Source organism: Nicotiana tabacum, chromosome 3 (assembly GCF_000715075.1).
Source record: "Nicotiana tabacum cultivar K326 chromosome 3, ASM71507v2, whole genome shotgun sequence".
Taxonomy (NCBI): domain Eukaryota; kingdom Viridiplantae; phylum Streptophyta; class Magnoliopsida; order Solanales; family Solanaceae; genus Nicotiana; species Nicotiana tabacum.
Window position 1 is genome coordinate 27775773 of NC_134082.1, and position 20603 is coordinate 27796375.

The 20603-nt window shown below is 39.6% G+C and overlaps 1 long non-coding RNA gene across 1 annotated transcript; it reads right to left on the reverse strand.

Moving 5' to 3' along the window:
• Nucleotides 1–2265: 2265 nt before the first annotated feature.
• LOC142174737 (uncharacterized) lies at nt 2266–4059 on the reverse strand. Its single transcript, XR_012703784.1, has 3 exons — nt 3752–4059; nt 3339–3395; nt 2266–2489 (listed from the first exon to the last, which is right to left on the reverse strand). It is a non-coding gene; the product is annotated as an uncharacterized LOC142174737 (long non-coding RNA).
• Between the last annotated feature and the right edge of the window lie 16544 nt (nt 4060–20603).

Below are 20603 nucleotides of genomic sequence, written 5' to 3' on the forward strand. Positions count from 1 at the left end.
CGCCATTTCTCGGGTATGACATGACCCGTGTGATGTATTATAACCTATGTAAATCGTTGGTTTTGGCTTTCAGGGTAATCAGAATGAATTTGGAAGAACAGTTCTCAGTTTGAAGCTTGAAATTTGAAAAGTTTGACCAAAATTTGACTTGTTGGTATATGATCTTGGATCAGAATTTTTATGATTGGTTAGCTCCGTTAGGTGATTTGGACTTAGGAGCGTGATCAGAATGCATTTTGAAAGTCCGTGGAAGGTTTAGGCTTGAATTGGCGAAATTGAGATTTTGGCGTTTTCCGATTGATAGGTGAAATTTTGATATAGGGGTCATAATGGAATTCTGGAAGTTGTAGTAGCTCCGTTGTGTCATTTGTGACGTGTATGCAAAATTTCAGGTCACTCGGACATGGTTTGGTTGGGTTTTAGATCAAAAGTGTAATTCGAAAGTTCTTGAAATTCTTAAGCTTGAATCCGATGTGATTTTGGTGTTTTGATGTTGCTTTGAGCGTTCCGAAGGTTGGTGTCACACCTCCTTTTTCACTATACCCCCGGGAGGGCATAAGAGAGTTTTTCCAATTAAAGGACAATCGAAACGAGATTTATTATTAAAAATCAGAGTCGCCACTTGGGAGATTTATGGTGTCCTAAGTCACCGATTGAATCCCGAATCGAGGAAAATATGACTTTGTTTAACAGTCCGCGAACCAGAAATCCGAGTAAGGAATTCTGTTAACCCAGGAGAAGGTGTTAGGCATTTCCGGGTTCCGTGGTTCTAGCACGGTCGTTCAACTGTTATATTCAGCTTATTTATCTGATTTTAATACATCTTGAACCTATGTGCCAATTTTAACTTTTAACTGCTTTTATTTAATTATTTTAGGAAAGATTCAACGTTATTTAAAATATGCCTTGAACAACGCCACATGAAATGCACCCGTGGTCCACGACACATTTTATTTAACGTTGTTGAGAATTAGAATTGGGTCACATTAAATGCACACCTGAGTTTAAGGAAGTTAATTTAATATTACACATATAAAGTAACTACATGTTTTCAAGTTTGCGAGGGCCGTGGAAAGTTCGCTAATGGCACACCTCGATTATTCTAAAGAATTAAGATTAATCAAGTGAGGGCCATAGGTTATATGATTCAAATGTGTGAATGACACACCTCAAAACTATTCAACTAAATGAATTAAGGATATACGTATTTAAAGCTAATTTGAAATTATGCACCACAACTACGCCACGGGAACCGTACCGTAGTTACGATAATTTAGTTACGATGAACACTATTTTAAGTCTAAAATTCTTTCCCCTTTCACTACCTTACACGATTAACTTGCCTTCATTTCTCAAATTTTAAATTCATTTGCATTGAAACTAAAAAAACCTCTCAATCAACAGGAATTAAACGAACAATACACTAACCTGACAATTATTTCTAACACGTAACTTAACTCAAAAAAAAAGTAATTAACAAAACTCTATCAAAAAATTTTAAGCAAAGTACAACAAAACTAGGCAACTTTTTATAAACTAACAATAAAAAGAATACAAAGTGAATCATGTATGCTACACATGAGAACCAACGCTAATTTCTAACAAAAATGTAAATGAAACTCTAATCATAGAAACATGATCGAATTGATTGTTATGGAGCACATAGTGGTAGCACAGCAAAACAGGGAATACATAGTGAACAATATGCGGCAGAATGCAATTCTATTCCTAGAGATATCAACAGCTTAAACAAACATGATATGCGTATTTTTAAGGGTTCAAATACGTATTAGGAAGACAAAGTCATCCTTAGAAATTTCAAAACGCAACAATCAACCATGAATCTCATTTCAACAAACAAACAGCCTACCCAGTCGTTATAAGATCATATACCTCATGCAAGGTCTAAAAATGACACCGACAATAGTGAAAGAAGTAGATGTAGCAGTTATATTCGAATAACTTACAAAAATATTGCTTTAGATGGAAGTGAACAGATCTGAAAATGAACAAAGAACGACGAGCGGAACCTCCATGACGACCTCAACGACTCGATGACTGAAAAATGTCACACCCCAACCTTGGGAGGTGTGGCTGGCACCCGATGCCCGAAGGCCCGAGCGAACCAACCATGAGATATGATCTGAAATATAATAACCTGCAGGCAGAAGAGCCCAACACGACATATATATATATATATATAAACTAGGCCAACAAGGCTGTAACAACAGTATAACAACTATCCAGGAGGCCGATAGGGCCATACGAAAAATATATATATACAATGACCGCTAGTCTACAAGCCTCTAAGAGTGTAAGACAATCTCAACAGGGCGGGACAAAGCCCCCGACATGCCCAAAACCACACATATACATCAATAATAGTACCTATGGACTCAAAGTCAGCAACTCCGAAGAAGTGGAGTGCGAAACCCAACGCTAATCCTGGGGGTCCTACTGAGGAGGCACGCCACTCTGTCTATTCGAACCTGTGGGCATGAACACAGCACATAAAAATGCGTCAGTACGAAATATGTACTGAATATGTAGGGCGACAAGTGTAACATGAAAAATGTAATTAACAATAGAAGAGACATAGAGATAATTTGAATTCTGAAACTAGCCTCGGTAGGAAACTAAAATTCAACATGGATATAAATGTATGCTCGTGACACCGTCGTTCACTATCGCTACTTATAATATATCACATTATATAATAATAAATCCCTCTATGGGGCTATAATATCCATAACATACCCAGCCATAATAAAGGCTCGGTAGAATCGTACCCGGCCACGTGGAGCTCGATAATCCCAACTGATCAGTGGTTACACAATATGTGTCATACCCGGCCGTCTATAGTGCGGCTCGGTAATGAAAGTAAATACATACATGTACTAAATCATGAATTATATAGGTGCAATGCGAAACCAACCTTAAAAGACGTATTCTAAGAAGAGTCGAAGTGGCCTATCATCATTATTCCTCAACTATCATGGTTGTTGCTAAAATATATAATTTTTCAACTACGAGCCAACAAGTACTAAGAACATGAGAGTTATGTATTATGAATACCTTTGAAGTAAGTGTTCCTTATTCATGATTTATATGAATGTCGAAATGAGAACGAGTAAAAAGGCTCTAGTTCTTTTTAAGCAAGGAACAAGGAAATCCGAGAATTCATAGATATCCTCTAGAGTAAGCAATCTATGAGAAAAGATCAGGTCTAAGCATCTTTATAAGCTGAAGGTGAAATAACTCGAATCCGACGAGACAATTCGATAAACGTTTATTCGAATTCTAGTCATGCCGAAAAGTATAGCGAAAGCCCTACATACCTTGTCGATGGGGTTATATACTGTTTCCAAGACCTCAAAAGCCTTAGGAATGATTTCCTACATAATACAAACCATTCAAAATCAAATTCAAGCTCATAGCTTAAATAATTCTTCATTTAGACATTTACGCGAACAACTTGTGGCCATGAATTTGTAGACTCTTTTGTAGATTAATTTCCCCCCAACACACCACCAAATTTTTCTTTACTACATCTCCTCATCAACAGAATTCCATCCATGTCTTCACAGATCAAAACAACACAATAAAACCATATAGAACAGCCCCAACAATCAAGCCATATTAATAGAGGTTTCTTAAGAAAAATCAAGAATATTTCTATAGAGGTTTCAACTATTTCTTAAGAATTCTTATGGTAGAAGTTTACAAAGATCAAAGAGAAGTTAAATCATACCTTACGTGACCAGAATTACTCAAAATTCAAAATTACTTCAAGGCAGAGTCTTGCTATGAAAAGTGAAACACCGAAGAATTCACGATTCCGAAGCTACCATGGTGTTCTCCATCTTGAGGATGACTAAATTGTTGTTATGCTTGGCTAGATGGATGGGAGAAGTTTGAGAGAAAATCCCTAGGTTTTTGGTTCTGTTTTGGAGAGGATAAAACGCAGGGGTTCTGTTTTAAAAAATTGACTTAAATAAGGAAATTTTGACTAAACCCGACTAGGCACACTGTTCCCGTAACAGTGTGCACCCCTGTACGAAAATGTTAATATCTCTCTACTCCGAAGTCGTATTAATGAACGGTTTATTGCGTTGGAAACTAGACTCATACACCTTCGATTCGGTAGGTAGAACACACCATAACTCCCAGTATATTGAGATAAACGCGCATCAACATTTTATCTAAATTCCAGTAAAATTTAAACCCGTAACTTGCGCGCGATCTTTGTCGAATTTTTAATCACAACTCAAATGACTTCCAATCTTAATGTATAACTATCACATCATTAAATATTTCATAGAAATTATCTTCCTATCGAATTAGCCCATTTACAACATGATAACGCCGAATACACAAGGTGTAACATTCTCCCCTCCTTAAGAACATTCGTCCTCGAATGTTAACGGTTAACCTAACTTCTGAATTTTTTTTTTTTAAAAAAAATTTCGCCAGAGTTTTCCCTATAAATAGAAATATCCAAAACCTGTCATCAGCCCAAACATACATATCTAAGGCCACACAGGGCTACACATCATAAGAATAACATCAACTTGGCCTCACACGACCATTTACTTATACAATAATGATAATAAGAAGGTTAGCCATAACTTAATTACCTCAACTGTCACTGGTTGATATATGTGCAACACCTGCCATATTTGTCTCAAGCATATCGCCTGAAGACTCAAATAAATGGGGGTATCTGGACTTCATGTCCTCCTCGGCCTCCCATGTCATTTCCTCTACATTATTGCTCCTCCAAAGTACTTTTACTGAGGCTACCTCTTTAGTCCGTAGCTTACGGATTTGACGGTCAAGAATGGCAACAGGTATTTCTTCATATGACAAGTTCTCAGAAACTTCAATATCCTCGATAGGGCTGATGCAAGAAGGATCACCTAAGAATTTCCGAAGCATGGAAATGTGAAATACCGGATGGATTGCTTCTAATTCTGGTGGCAGGTCAAGTTTGTAGGCTACTCGCCCAATTCTCTGAACAATCTGATATGGCCCAACATATCTAGGGCTGAGTTTTCCTTTCTTACCAAATCTCATTACACCCTTCATAGGCGACACTTTCAAGAATACCCAGTCTCCCACAGCAAATTCCAAGTCTCGACGTCGGTTATCTGAATATGATTTCTGTCGACTTTGAGCTGTACGCAACCTTTCCTGGATCAACTTTACCTTTTCTACAGCTTGCTGTACCAATTCAGGTCCTAGCAACTTTGTCTCTCCAACATCAAACCAGCCAATAGGAGATCTGCATTTCCTCCCATATAGTGCCTCATAAGGTGCCATCTGAATACCTGCATGATAACTGTTATTGTAGGCAAACTCAATAAGCGGTAAATGATCTTCCCAACTTCCCTTGAAGTCTAAGACACAAGCTCGCAACATATCTTCGAGTGTCTGAATAGTGCGTTCGGCTTGTCCGTCGGTCTGTGGATGAAATGCTGTACTAAGGTTAACAAGAGTACCCAAACCTTCTTGAAAAGACCTCCAGAAATTAGCTGTAAATTGGGCACCTCTGTCAGATATAATAGAAAACGGAACTCCATGTAGCCGAACTATTTCCTTGATATACAGGCTCGCATAGTCTTCAGCTGAATATGTGGTCCTAACTGGGAGAAAGTGAGCTTATTTCGTCAGCCTATCCACAATGACCCAAATAGAATTGAACTTACGGCAAGAATTGGGCAATCCTGTAATGAAATCCATATTAATCGATTCCCATTTCCAAGCTGGAATCTCAATATTTTGAAGTAGCCCTCCAGGTTTCTGGTGTTCAGCTTTAACCTGCTGGCAGTTAGGACACTGAACCACAAATGTGGCTATATCTTTCTTCATGCCGTTCCACCAGTATAGCTGACGAAGATCGTGATACATTTTGGTTGAACCAGGATGAACTGAGTACCGAGACTGGTGCATCTCTGTCATAATTTGCTTACGAAGCTCCCCAACATTAGGTACACACCATCGACCTTTATATTTTAGAATTCCATTATCAGATTGGTCGAACAACTGCTTCTTCTAAAAAGGGATACTCTCTTTAATTTTGAGTAACTCCGGATCCTCAAATTGACGCATTTCTACCTTAGCTACCAGTGATGACCCCGCAATATTTTGGACTACTACACCCTGGTCACCTGTATCATGTAGCCGTACACTCAGGTTAGCCAATTGATATATCTCTTTAGTCATTTCTAATTTCCCAGCTTTTACATGCTTCAAGCTGCCCATGGATTTGCGACTCAATGCATCAGCTACCACATTCGCTTTGCCCGGATGGTACAAAATATCCACATCATAGTCCTTCAGCAATTCAAGCCATCTTCTTTGTCTCAAGTTCAAGTCTTTCTGCTTAAATATATATTGTAAACTTTTGTGATCTGTATAGATATCCACATGAACACCATAAAGATAATGACGCCATATTTTCAAGGCAAATATAACGGTTGCTAACTCAATATCGTGAGTCGGATAATTGTATTCGTGCTTCCGCAACTGCCTTGAAGCATATGCAATAACTTTTCCATGCTGCATTAGAACACATCCCAATCCAACCCTGGATGCATCACAATATACCACATAACCTTCAGATCCTTCAGGAAGTGCTAGAACAGGTGATGATGTTAAGCATTTCTTCAACTCATAAAAGCTCCTTTCACATGCATCAGACCATTGGAACTTAACGGCTTTGTGTGTCAATTTTGTCATGGGAGCAGCAATAGAAGAGAAGTTCTCAACAAATCTCCGATAATAACCAGCTAAGCCCAAGAAACTACGAACTTCCGTAGGAGTTGTGGGTCTAGGCCAGTTTTGTACTGCTTCAATTTTCTGACCATCTACCTTAATACCTTTATCGGAAACGATATGCCCAAGGAAAACCACTGAATTCAACCAAAATTCACATTTGGAGAATTTAGCATATAATTTCTGATTTTTCAAAGTCTGCAACACCACACGCAAATGATCCTCATGTTCTGCTTCTGATTGAGAATATACCAGAATATCATCAATGAAAACAATTACAAATATATCTAGAAATGGCTTGAAAACCCGATTCATTAAATCCATAAAAGCTGCTGGCGCATTAGTAAGACCGAAAGACATCACAAGAAATTCATAATGGCCATATCTAGTCCGGAAAGCCGTTTTCGGAATATCTCTCTCCTTAACTCGCAATTGGTGATAGCCGGATCGAAGGTCAATCTTTGAGAAATATTTGGCACCTTGCAACTGATCAAACAAATCATCAATTCTGGGTAAAGGGTACTTGTTTTTGATAGTCACTTTGTTGAGCTGGCGATAGTCAATACACATTCTTAACGAACCATCCTTCTTACGAACAAACAATACTGGTGCACCCCAGGGAGATGTGCTGGGCCTGATAAAGCCCTTATTTAGAAGATCCTTCAACTGGGCTTTCAATTCTTTTAACTCAGCAGGAGCCATTCTGTATGGAGGAATAGATATTGGTTGAGTATCTGGAAGCATATCAATAGCAAAGTCGATTTCTCTTTCTGGAGGAAGACCAGGAAGTTCATCAGGAAATACATCAGGAAATTCATTCACGACGGGAACCGATTGAAGGGTTGGAGATTTCACCTCCATATCATGCACTCGTACCAAATGATAGATGTACCCTTTCAAAATCATCCTTCGAGCTTTAAGGTAAGAAATAAACTTTCCCTTAGGCGCTGCAGCATCACCTTTCCATTCAATAATAGGCTCACTTGGAAAATTAAAACGAACAATCTTTGTCGAGCAATCTACATTGGCATAACAAGAAGCCAACCAATCCATACCCATAATGATATCAAAATCAACCATTTCTAGCTCATGCAAATCAGCTAACGTATGGCGGTCATGAATCTTGACGTCACAACTTCGATATACCCGTCTAACTACAACAGACTCACCCATTGGCGTAGATACCTCAAAGGACTTTTGCAACAATTCAGGATCTCTATCCCATTTACTAGCAACTAAGGGGGAGATATACGACAATGTAGAACCAGGATCTATCAAAGCATACATATCGATAGAAAAGACGGATAGTATACCTGTAACCACGTCCGGAGATGACTCTAAATCCTGACAACTCGATAAAGCATATATGAGATTCTGCTGACCTCCTGAACCAGAAGCTCCAAATCTTCCCCTACCCCTGCCAGCTGATGTCTGCATACTCTGTCTAGGAGGACGTACCGAGGAAGAAGAAGCCCCTGCAGATGGCGTCGGCTGAGCCATACCCCCTCCACCTGTCATCGGACAATGTCTCATAATATGACCTGGCTGTCCACATGTATAACATGCATCAGAACCCTGGCGACATGGTCCAAAATGATTTCGGCCACATCGATCACATCTAAGAAACTGAGGCCTCATCTGACTGAACTCGCCTCTAAACTGTGGACCTGGGGTCCGTGAACTCTGACCTGGACCAGAATAAGTGGTCCGATCCTGGCGCTGTCCCTGAAACTGTGGCGGTGCACTGGCTGCCGGATAAGACTGGCGCCGGGGAAACTGTGGCCTAAATCCACCTCGAAACTCTCCTATGTTACCTGCGAACCGCGCCCTCTTCTGTTGCCCTCTATCATGCTCTCGATTGGCTCGTTGTTGCCTCTTGCGATCCTCTAGACCCTGTGCATATGCTTGAATACGGGCAATATCCATTCCTTGATTTAGAGAAGCTGTAGTGCACTCATTTATCAAGTGTGCCCCCAAACCACTAACAAACTGGTGTACCCGATCACTCATATCAGCAACAATCGTAGGAGCATACCTAGCCAAAGAGTTGAACTACATGCTATATTCCCGAACGCTCATATTACCATGTTCTAAGTGTAAGAACCTATCTCGTCGGGCTCTTCGAAGCTCGATTGGCAAATATTGCTGTAAAAATGCCTCAGAGAACTCCTTCCATGTCACTGGTGGCACATTAGGCCCCCGAGTTTGCTTCCAAGTCTCATACCATGTCACAGCAACATCACGTAGTCTATAAGAAGTAAACTCCACTGACTCAACATCCGTGGCATGTATAATTTGTAAGGTCCGTTGCATAAGATCCAGAAAATCCTGTGGGTCAGCATTATGATCAACCCCTGTAAATACTGGAGGATCCAAGTTGATAAACTCTCGAACTCTCGCACTCACGGACCTATCAGCAATACCGAAGGTCTGGTGTTGGGCCTGGGAGGCCACTATTCGAGTCAGCAATTGTACAGCACTCCGCATGTCTAGGTCCTAATCAGGAACAACTGGGAGAGGGCCTGGAGGTATGTTAGCTCCTCTACGCTCTTCCGGGGGTGGTGGGGGTACTGCCCCGGAAGCCTGAGAATCAACCTCATTCTGTGGCTCATGTTGATCTACATTAGCAGGTGGCACCTGACTTGTGCCCTCTCCCGCCTCCTCATCCAACCTCTGAATAAATTTCATAGCCACTTGTCGTCTCCTAGTGTTAGGCATCACTGAGAAGGTAAACAAAAAGAGAATTAGGAATGAACACTTATGATTAGGCTCTATTGCACGATCTAGATCAAGAAGAAAGTAATAATCCTAAATGCCCAATAGCCTCATGTTTATAAGTGTGGTGCACAACACACCATAAACAAGACTCTACTAGACACGGCTTGTAGACTCCCTAGGACTGACCTGCTCTGATACCAAGTTTGTCACACCCCAACCTTGGGAGGTGTGGCTGGCACCCGATGCCCGAAGGCCCGAGCGAACCAACCATGAGATATGATCTGAAATATAATAACCTGCAGGCAGAAGAGCCCAACACGACATATATATATATATAAAAACTAGGCCAACAAGGCTGTAACAACAGTATAACAGCTATCCAGAAGGTCGATAGGGCGATACGAAAAATATATATATACAATGACCGCTAGTCTGCAAGCCTCTAAGAGTGTAAGACAATCTCAACAGGGCGGGACAAAGCCCCCGACATGCCCAAAACCACACATATACATCTGTAATAGTACCTATGGACTCAAAGTCAGCAACTCCGAAGAAGTGGAGTGCGAAACCCAACGCTGATCCTGGGGGTCCTACTGAGGAGGCACGCCACTCTATCTATTCGAACCTGTGGGCATGAACACAGCGCATAAAAATGCGTCAGTACGAAATATGTACTGAATATGTAGGGCGACAAGTGTAACATGAAAAATGTAATTAACAATAGAAGAGACATAGAGATAATTTGAATTCTGAAACTAGCCTCGGTAGGAAACTAAAATTCAACATGTGTATGCTCGTGACACCGTCGTTCACTATCGCTACTTATAATATATCACATTATATAATAATAAATCCCTCTGTGGGGCTATAATATCCATAACATACCCGGCCATAATAAAGGCTCGGTAGAATCGTACCCGACCACGTGGAGCTCGGTAATCCCAACTGATCAGTGGTTACACAATATGTGTCATACCCGGCCGTCTATAGTGCGGCTCGGTAATGAAAGTAAATACATACATGTACTAAATCATGAATTATATAGGTGCAATGCGAAACCAACCTTAAAAGACGTATTCTAAGAAGAGTCGAAGTGGCCTATCATCATTATTCCTCAACTATCATGGTTGTTGCTAAAATATATAATTTTTCAACTACGAGCCAACAAGTACTAAGAACATGAGAGTTATGTATTATGAATACCTTTGAAGTAAGTGTTCCTTATTCATGATTTATATGAATGTCGAAATGAGAACGAGTAAAAAGGCTCTAGTTCTTTTTAAGCAAGGAACAAGGAAATCCGAGAATTCATAGATATCCTCTAGAGTAAGCAATCTATGAGAAAAGATCAGGTCTAAGCATCTTTATAAGCTGAAGGTGAAATAACTCGAATCCGACGAGACAATTCGATAAACGTTTATTCGAATTCTAGTCATGCCGAAAAGTATAGCGAAAGCCCTACATACCTTGTAGATGGGGTTATATACTGTTTCTAAGACCTCAAAAGCCTTAGGAATGATTTCCTACATAATACAAACCATTCAAAATCAAATTCAAGCTCATAGCTTAACTAATTCTTCATTTAGACATTTACGCGAACAACTTGTGGCCATGAATTTGTAGACTCTTTTGTAGATTAATTTCCCCCAACACACCACCAAATTTTTCTTTACTACATCTCCTCATCAACAGAATTCCATCCATGTCTTCACAGATCAAAACAACAAAATAAAACCATATAGAACAGCCCCAACAATCAAGCCATATTAATAGAGGTTTCTTAAGAAAAATCAAGAATATTTCTATAGAGGTTTCAACTATTTCTTAAGAATTCTTATGGTAGAAGTTTACAAAGATCAAAGAGAAGTTAAATCATACCTTACGTGACCAGAATTACTCAAAATTCAAAATTACTTCAAGGCGGAGTCTTGCTATGAAAAGTGAAACACCGAAGAATTTACGATTCCGAAGCTACCATGGTGTTCTCCATCTTGAGGATGACTAAATTGTTGTTATGCTTGGCTAGATGGATGGGAGAAGTTTGAGAGAAAATCCCTAGGTTTTTGGTTCTGTTTTGGAGAGGATAAAACGCAGGGGTTCTGTTTTAAAAAATTGACTTAAATAAGGAAATTTTGACTAAACCCGACTAGGCACACTGTTCCCGTAACAGTGTGCACCCCTGTACGAAAATGTTAATATCTCTCTACTCTGAAGTCATATTAATGAACGGTTTGTTGCGTTGGAAACTAGACTCATAGACCTTCGATTCGGTAGGTAGAACACACCATAAATCCCAGTTAAGAGAAACGCTCATCAACATTTTATCCAAATTCCAGTAAAATTTAAACCCGTAACTTGCGCGCGATCTTTGTCGAATTTTTAATCACAACTCAAATGACTTCCAATCTTAATGTATAACTATCACATCATTAAATATTTCATAGAAATTATCTTCCTATCGAATTAGCCCATTTACAGCATGATAACGCCGAATACACAAGGTGTAACAGAAAACTCTCATGTACTGTCACTGTTTCTGCTGTATTTCCGACCAGGTGTGTGTGTGTCTGTGTTTTTTCCTTTGTAATTCAAAGACCTATTGCTTCTTAACTAAGTGAGTAATTAATGGTTTAGATGGTAGAAGTTTTCTTTTTGGATTTTAGGTCCAAAAATTCGTTTTTCTGCTCAGTGTATATAAATTGTATATATAGTGTATATAGCGTGTATACATAGGCACTAATTTTTCAGCTCTTTTTTTTTCCAGCCCCCTCCCCTCTTTCTCCAGCCCTCTAATCTCCAAATATGCATCAAATTAGTGCATTTTCCATTACAAATTATACTTTTAACTTCTTTAATTATCCATTAGTTAGTGTTATTATTTAATTTTCATTAGTGTTAGTTTTACCCTACCAATATAGAAGCTTCCTAATTAGTTAGGTAAGACTCTTTTTTCATTTTTTTTAAATAAAACCTAAATTAATTTCTATCCCCAAATTATCTTAGAAAATTAAATTAATTAACCCTAATAATTATTACAACTAATTAAAAACCAAATTAAAAGAAAATTGCCAAAATTTGAAAATTAAAGAGTAAAATGTAACATGACTATTTTTTATGATTTTTTTCTATTTTTTCAACAACAACTTACTTAATTAATCTAAAAATGTAAAATAAAATCCAAAATGCAGATGCAATATATATTTTTTTGTATTTTTTCATAATCTGAAATACTACATAATGCATTTTAAAATAAGATAGAAATATTGCACAATACCAAAGCTAATCCTAATTAATTAAACTAAATATAAACTATTTTTGTGTTTTCGAAATTATATAAAGATAAAAATAAGGTACTATTTTTTTAAAATTATTTTTTATGAAAAGTACATAAACTAAAATACTTGTTTGTAATTTTTATTTTTCTTGTAAGAAAATAAAATAAAAGAGTTAAAATGAGTTGAAATAGCTATATTAGGCCTAGATTAAATATTTACGTGCTAAAATATAAATTTTTTGGAGAAGGTCAAAAATCACATGTCTACAGTTGGAATAAGTTTGAATGAGGTTATGGGATATGTTGGCATGTTTGGTTGAGGTCCCGAGGGCCTCGGGTGAGTTTCGGGTGGTCAATCGGACCATTGCATGTTTTTTGGAATTGCAGAAAATTGCTGATCAGTGTTGCAGAGAAATGGCCTTCGCGTTCGCGAGTAGGCCCTTGCGTTCGCGAAGGGTTAGCTGGTGAAGGCTAGAATTTTAGCCTTCGCATACGCAAGGAAGGCTCCGCGTTCGCGAAGGGCTGATTGTTTGGGCATCGCGTTCGTGGGTGAATCTTCGCGTTCGCCTAGAGTAATTTGGTCAGCTGGACTTGAGGCATTTTTATTCATCACATTCGCGAGTGTTGTAATGCGATCGCGAAGGTTTAGTCTGAGGAAGCATCGCATTCGCGATGGGCAGATCGCGATTGCGAAGAGGAAATTCTAGTCAAAGTTATTTTGTGCTTCACGAATGCGAGGCTTTGACCGCGTTCGCGAAGAAGGTTTTTGATGCCTGGGCAGAATGTTTAAATAGCCATTGTCCGCGATTTTGGGGCTAACTTTCACCATTTTTGGGCGATTTTGGAGCTTTTCAAGAGGATTTGAAGAGGGATTCAAGAGATAACACCTGGAGGTAAGATTTTTGAAATCAATACTCGATCCTATGATTATTCTTACTTGTTTAATCATGAAAAATGTGGAAATTAAAAGCCTAAAATTGGGAAATTAGGGCTTGAATTTGGAGAGTGTAAATTGGGAATTTGAAGGGGCAGTTGAGGTCCGATTTTGATGTTCTTGGTATGTATAGACTCATGAAAGGATGAGGATTCTATTGATATAACTTTTATCAGATTTCGAGATGTGGGCCCGGGGGGGGGCCGGGTTTGAGCAATTTCGGGATTTTGATGTAAATTGGATATTTTCGAGTGGGCTTTGTTCTCTTAGCATATTTTAATGGTTATGCATTGATTGTGGCTAGATTTGGAGGATCCGGAGGTCGATTTGTGAGGGCAAAGGCATCGTGGGCTAGAATTTGGATCGAATCAAGGTAAGTAATGATTGTAAATGCTGTTCTGAGGTTTTGAAACCCCGGATTTCACATTGTTGTACTACTTGAGGTGACGCACATGCTAGATGATGAGTGTGGAGTCGTGCACCGTTGGGGTTTGTGACTTGGTCCGTCCCGTGCAACTGTTAGGTCGCGTATTTGATTTGAAAATCTTATGACGTTCCATGTTTTAGAGATTGATAATATATTTTGGGTTGTATGCCATGTTCGGGGCCTTTTGCCGACCTGTTGAGACCCTTAGGGGCATTTTTACTATTTTTCCTCACTCTATTTGTTTTGAAAACATATCCTCAGTCATATTTTACCTGTTTATTGTTTGAATCTGGTTTTATCAGTTTACTTCTTAAAATGTGAAAACTGTTTGGGCTGAGTTCCCTGTTTTACTGATGGTCCGACTGATCATGAGGTTGATGACTAAGATAGGCCGAGGGTCTGATTATGAGGTTGATGAGTGAGATAGACCGAGGGTCTGATTGTGAGGTTAATGACTGAGAGAAGCCAAGGTCCTGGGTGTGACGATTATACATCTATGGATCGGGCTGCACTCCGCAGCAACATATATATATATATATATATATATATATATATATATATATATATATATATATGGATCGGGTTGCATGCCGCAACGATATATATATTTGATCGGGCTGCACGCCGCAGCAATATAGCGCTTGGGCTATAGGAGCCCCTTCGGAGTCTGCACACCCTCAGTGAGCACAATCAACTATATATATGTATCGGGCTACACGCCGCAGCGATATATGGATCGGGCTGTACGCCGCAGCGGTTACTATATGGTACCTATTGAGTGTGAGTGCTGAGTGTGAGCGCTGATTGGTAAGTGTTGAGTCATGAGTGACTGAGAGGCTTGCTCGATGGGCTATAGATATACATATACATGAGTGATGCTTTGCCTAAGGAGCGTGTTTATGAACTTACTGTTTTCACTCCTCCTTAAAGTGAGCTTCTGTTGAATATGTTGATTTAATTACTGCTTTCACTCATTTTTAGACCGCACCTCTATTGGAAATGTTGAACAAATGTTTTAAATAATCTTTCATTTAACTGAAGTTTTTAAGTTACAAAAAGAGTTGTGAATTTCTGTTATGCCGAGGGGCTGTATACGAACTAAGTTTTTTTGCTCGAGGGGCCAATTATGGTTTTCATCTATTTTATTATAAATGGTATCGAACCCCTACTGAAACTGTTGGAAAGCATTTTTAAATGACTTTATCAAAAGCTGGATTTTAAATGAGACGATTGACTCGTATTCTGATTGAAAGCCTGTTGTGCTTATTGAGTTATCAAAATTGTGGATTCATTGTTTCCTACTGCTCAGTCTTTATTTACTCTTATTACTTACTGGGTTGGAGTACTCACATTTCTCCCTGCACCTCGTGTGTAGATTCAGGTATTTCGGAACCCAGTAGTGGGTGTTGATTGCTCAGACGCGGAGTCATCAGAGTTAGCAAGGTGGTTGCACGACGTTCGCAGTGCTGCTTCCTTCCTCTCATTTTCATTACTGTACTTAGTACACTTTTGACTGTTTCTATTGTATTTAGACATTGGTAGATGCCCATGACTAGTGACACCCCGATGTCAGGCTTGTATGTTATTTTCGCACTGTTTATTCAGACTTTTATATGAAACATTTGTTAAATTGAAGGCTTAAAAATGACTCTTAATGATTGAAGGGTTAAAATGGGTGTTGTGTCGGCTGGCCTTATCTTCACGAGAGGCACCATCACGACCAGGTTTGAGTTTTTGGTCGTGACAAGTTGGTATCAGAGCCTAGGTTACATAGGTCTCACGAGTTATGAGCAGGTTTAGTAGAGTCTTGCGGATTGGTACAGAGACATCTGTACTTATCCTCGGGAGGCTACGGAACCTTTAGAAAAAACATCACATTCTTGAATTCTTCTGGTGCGTCCTTGATTCAGCTTGAAAAGTAACTCTTTAATTCTTTCCACGCGTTCGTATGCGCGTATGAGCACTTGATATCAGATGTGCATCGATGGCTTATGATTCCCCGATCAAGGGGTGAGATATGATCTCAGAATGTTGATATTGGGCCAGTCTGGAAGACCTGAAGCCGAATTTTTTTGCCTATAACTCGAGCCTTGAGATGTTGATTTCATGAGCGCGTGCTTCTGGATCTATATGTTCTGTTGTGTCCCTATTAAGGGGAGTAATGACTGGATAGCTACGTGATGAGTATGTTATGACTGCGAGGTGTATTCCATTGATTTGGAAATGATGAGAAGGGTCTGCTAGAGGATAGAAGAACTATTAGGTACTTGATTTTCATCTCAATTTGAGGTATAGCCCCGTGTTATAGGTGTGTGAAGAATATTTTCATGTTTTCTAGTTGTGAGTGAAGTAAATTTTATGTTGCGGTATGAGTTCAGATTCAGGAAGACTAAGTGACTGCATAATGTTTATGATGGTGGAAGGTATACATAAATGTTAGTTGGAGGCAAAACAGGTGGGTTATCCCCTGCGGAGTGTTCTAAGGTTGTGTAATCCTTATGTTGTCTGTTAGGAGATCTCATTTACGAGTGTAATATATGTGTTACAATTTAAATTTGGGTCTCTTAAGAGAGTGGGGTTCAACTGTTATGAGAGTGAATGCGAGATTTGCATAAGATTTAAAGTACCAAGTGGTCTGTGTTTCACGAGTGTATAAAGGGTTGAGTTTAATCTCACTATGGTATTATGGCAGCAATAGAGTATATGTGTTATGAGTTATTGAGTGTGTTTTGATCTATGGCTTCGAGCCAAGTAGGGGAGTCTGCTATTGATTAGTTGATTGCACGATTATGTGCCATGTTGGTTCCAGTTTGAGGCGTACTGGTAAATCAGTTATGACCTACGGAGATTGAGATCGAGGATGGCACGAGTAAAGAAATTTTTTGACAAAGGTTATGTCATACTTCATAGGTGTATGAGAATCACGGAATGTCTTGAGTTGTTGTTTGTAATAGATGCTCGGTGCATAGAGCAGGAAGTTGCTTGGTTGTTCTAGGATGAGGTTACACTCTGCAGTGTTAGAGTGCTATTGAGGCATGGGTGGTTCTGTTTGTTTGACCAGGCTAATTGCAATTTGAGTTGAGTGAATGACTCTCGAGAATGGTTCTAATGTGTTCAAGATTTTATATGTAACAATTGGGTATTTTCAAGTTGTGTATGTGGCTAGAAACTAAGTTTTCATCGGAAGATGTCAAGACTTGTGGTATTTTCTATATTAATTATGGGATTCTATGTATCAGTATCAGGAAGGTAGAGGTAACAGATTTAGATTCGTAGGAAGTCTCTTCAGAGTAAAGTATTTTGAATGTGGTGCTTTTGGGAATATTTAAGAGAGTATTCAGCGGCTTATGAGTCTTAGATGGTGTGGTTTTATGCTTGGGTCTCGTGTGGTGATTTTGGGTTGAGGAATTGTGGTGTTGTAGCAAGAAGAAGTGTCAAGCTTACGGTAGATCAGAAGGAAACTCGGATAGATGGGATAGCTTGGTAGTAGGCCAGATTGGTGTGGTAATGATATGATTAGTTTTTTGGATGCTTATGAGGTAATTAGTTTATATAGGTGTTTCGCGACAATGCTCTTGGGTTTTAGTGGCCTGCATAGCTTGGTTGAGTTGGAAGGATTCAGTCCTGAAGGTTTAGTTTTGTGCAAATGAAATTCGAAGAGTTCTTGATGGCTTTCTGCCACGGTTTGTAGGTGTACGTTTTCTACTGGCATGAGGAGCGTGGGAGGTGTAGTGATTTTCTTTTAGATGGGTTCAATGGAAAGTTCTTGGCTAATTGAGTACGTAGCTTCTTGTGGCCTGGAAGGGATATGAAGTTCTCGTGGTTATCCTAGGATGGTACAGTTTATGCAGAATGTTGTGTAGGATTGAGATTTGTATGTGTAAGGACACAGTTCAAATTTGAAAGGAAGGTCACAAATTCTTAGATATCATGGGCAGCTTCAGGTGACTAGATAAATGAGATCACTGATTGGTGTGGCTTGATGAGGGTATAACCTTTCAGAAAGGGCGATGTGTTTGAGTTACAGATGCTTTATTGGTCTTGCGGCACTATCTTGTCTGATCGACTGATGATATTTGAGTTTGCTTGGTGGCTCTGAAGAATTATAGGTGTACCCCTCATGAGATGATTGAGTACTAGAGGTGTGTTATATATACGAGCGGCGAAATTGGTATCAGATATGGTAATTCATGTGCATTATGGACTTGGAGACTAGAAGTTCTCATATATAGGTTAGCTCGTGGTTGTGGACGGCAAAGATGTGGGTAAGTTAGTCAGATGATTGTGCGTGCTATGATTTAGTCATTGTGAACCTTCAGAGGATTATGTATCTGTTGTGTGTGACTAGAGTTGATGTGTGGTTCATTGGTAGACCTATATGGATGTGTGTTTTGCATCGAGATGGCTTTGTTGACTTCAAGTTGCCATTAGTGAGGGATGTGTTGATTCAGTTATTATTGAGCTATTAGTAATCAGGGAGATCTATGAGTTACCTTCCCGTGTTGTGAGCCGTTAGGATTTGTTGATTATAGGCACATGTGGTGGGGGTTATTAGGTCCTCTCAGTGGAATTCGAGCAGGAAGAACACTGGATATAGCTCGGCGAATGGCGTATCAGTTATGTCCTTTTGGGTGGTGTAATGTTATGTCAATTGCTTCGTGGTGGTTATGATGATTGCTTATGTTTTAGACATCATATCGCGCATGGTTGTCAATTTTGAGCATGGTAACTTAAGGTGTTTCATGTGGACCAGTGTTTGGATAAGGTCGCGCATTGGAGCGAAGCTATGTGGAAGTATGATCCTACGGGTTAGATTCGTGTGTTCTGTTTCTATAATGTGTGGCGGGTTCTCAGCCTTGTGTTGTGGTAGTACTAGTGAGATTGCGGTACAACTCTTTCATTTGAGTCATTTTCATGATTTGAGTAAGTTTGGTTGTGGCTTATTGGTGCACGGATTGCACAAGTTGTGGCTTTAGTCTGTATTGATGTGTCATGTCACCAGAGTAGTTGTGTTGGATTAGATGAGATCGTTGGGACCTTTAATGACTACAAACAGATTCAATTTTAGCATGTTGGAAGGATAATATCGAGGTTCGGCTTAGAAATTTGCGATGGTCTTTGCCAAAGGAGAAGTGGCTTCATGAACGGTTGATTTGGGAAATGGTTATGGCTTACTGCATGTTTCATTTATCATTGGCAGTATATGAAAGTGTTGGAATGAGACTTTAGTTGGTAAGAGGTTTCCTATCGATATTCGGTTGTTGTGTGCAGTTGCTGGGATTAGAAGTTATTGCTGCAAGCATTTGAGTTATGTGGTATATCATGTAATCGCGCCGAGGTTGTGGGTATGGGTTATTACAGCCTGTTCGGGCTTAGTCAGAGTATAGATGTGAGATTTTGATCTTGTGGATGATTTCAGAAGTTGAAATATGGTTCTAAGGTTCATGGGCTAGGTTGGACTATGAAATTTCAGTTACATTGTGTTATCAGACCTATAAGAGATAGGGTGACGTGGGATCACCCCCGGGTATATTCATGGAAAGGTTATTCATTGATTGGTTTGCTTTTGGAACAACCTTGGGCACGTTCGAGGATGAATGTATGTTTAATTGGGCAGGATGTAACGACCCGACCGGTCATTTTGAGCTTTTGCACTTTGCTCGCCATTTCTCGGGCATGACTTGCCCCGTGTGATGTATTATGACCTATGTAAATCGTTGTTTTTGGTTTTTAGGGTAATCGAAATGAATTTGGAAGAACAGTTCCCAGTTTGAAGCTAGAAATTTGAAAAGTTTGACTAAGATTTGACTTGTTGGTATATGATCTCGGATCGGAATTTTTATGATTTGGTTAGTTCCGTTAGGTGATTTGGGACGTAGGAGCGTGATCAGAATGCATTTTAGAAGTCTGCGAAAGGTTTAGGCTTGAATTGGCAAAATTGGGATTTTGGCGTTTTCCGGTTGATAGGTGATGAAATTCCAGAAGTTGCAGTAGCTCCGTTGTGTCATTTGTGATATGTGTGCAAAATTTTAGTCATTTGGACGTGGTTTGGTTGGGTTTTTGATCAAAAGCGTAATTTGGAAGTTCTTGAAATTCTTAAGCTTGAATCCGATGTGATTTTTGTGTTTTGATGTGGCTTTGAGCGTTCCGAAGGTTGGAACAAGTTTGAATGAGGTTATGGGATATGTTGGCATATTTGGTTGAGGTCCCGAGGGCCTCGGGTGAGTTTCGGGTGGTTAATCGGACCATTGCATGTTGTTTGGAATTGCAGAAAATTGCTGATCAGTCAGAGAAATGGCCTTTGCGTTCGCGAGTAGGACCTCGCATTCACGAAGGGTTAGCTGGTGAAGGCTGGAATTTTAGCCTTCGCGTTCGCGAGGAAGGCTCCGCATTCGCGAAGGGCCGATTATTTGGGCATCGCGTTTGCGGGTGAATTTCCGCGTTCGCATAAAGTAATTTGGTAAGCTAGTCTT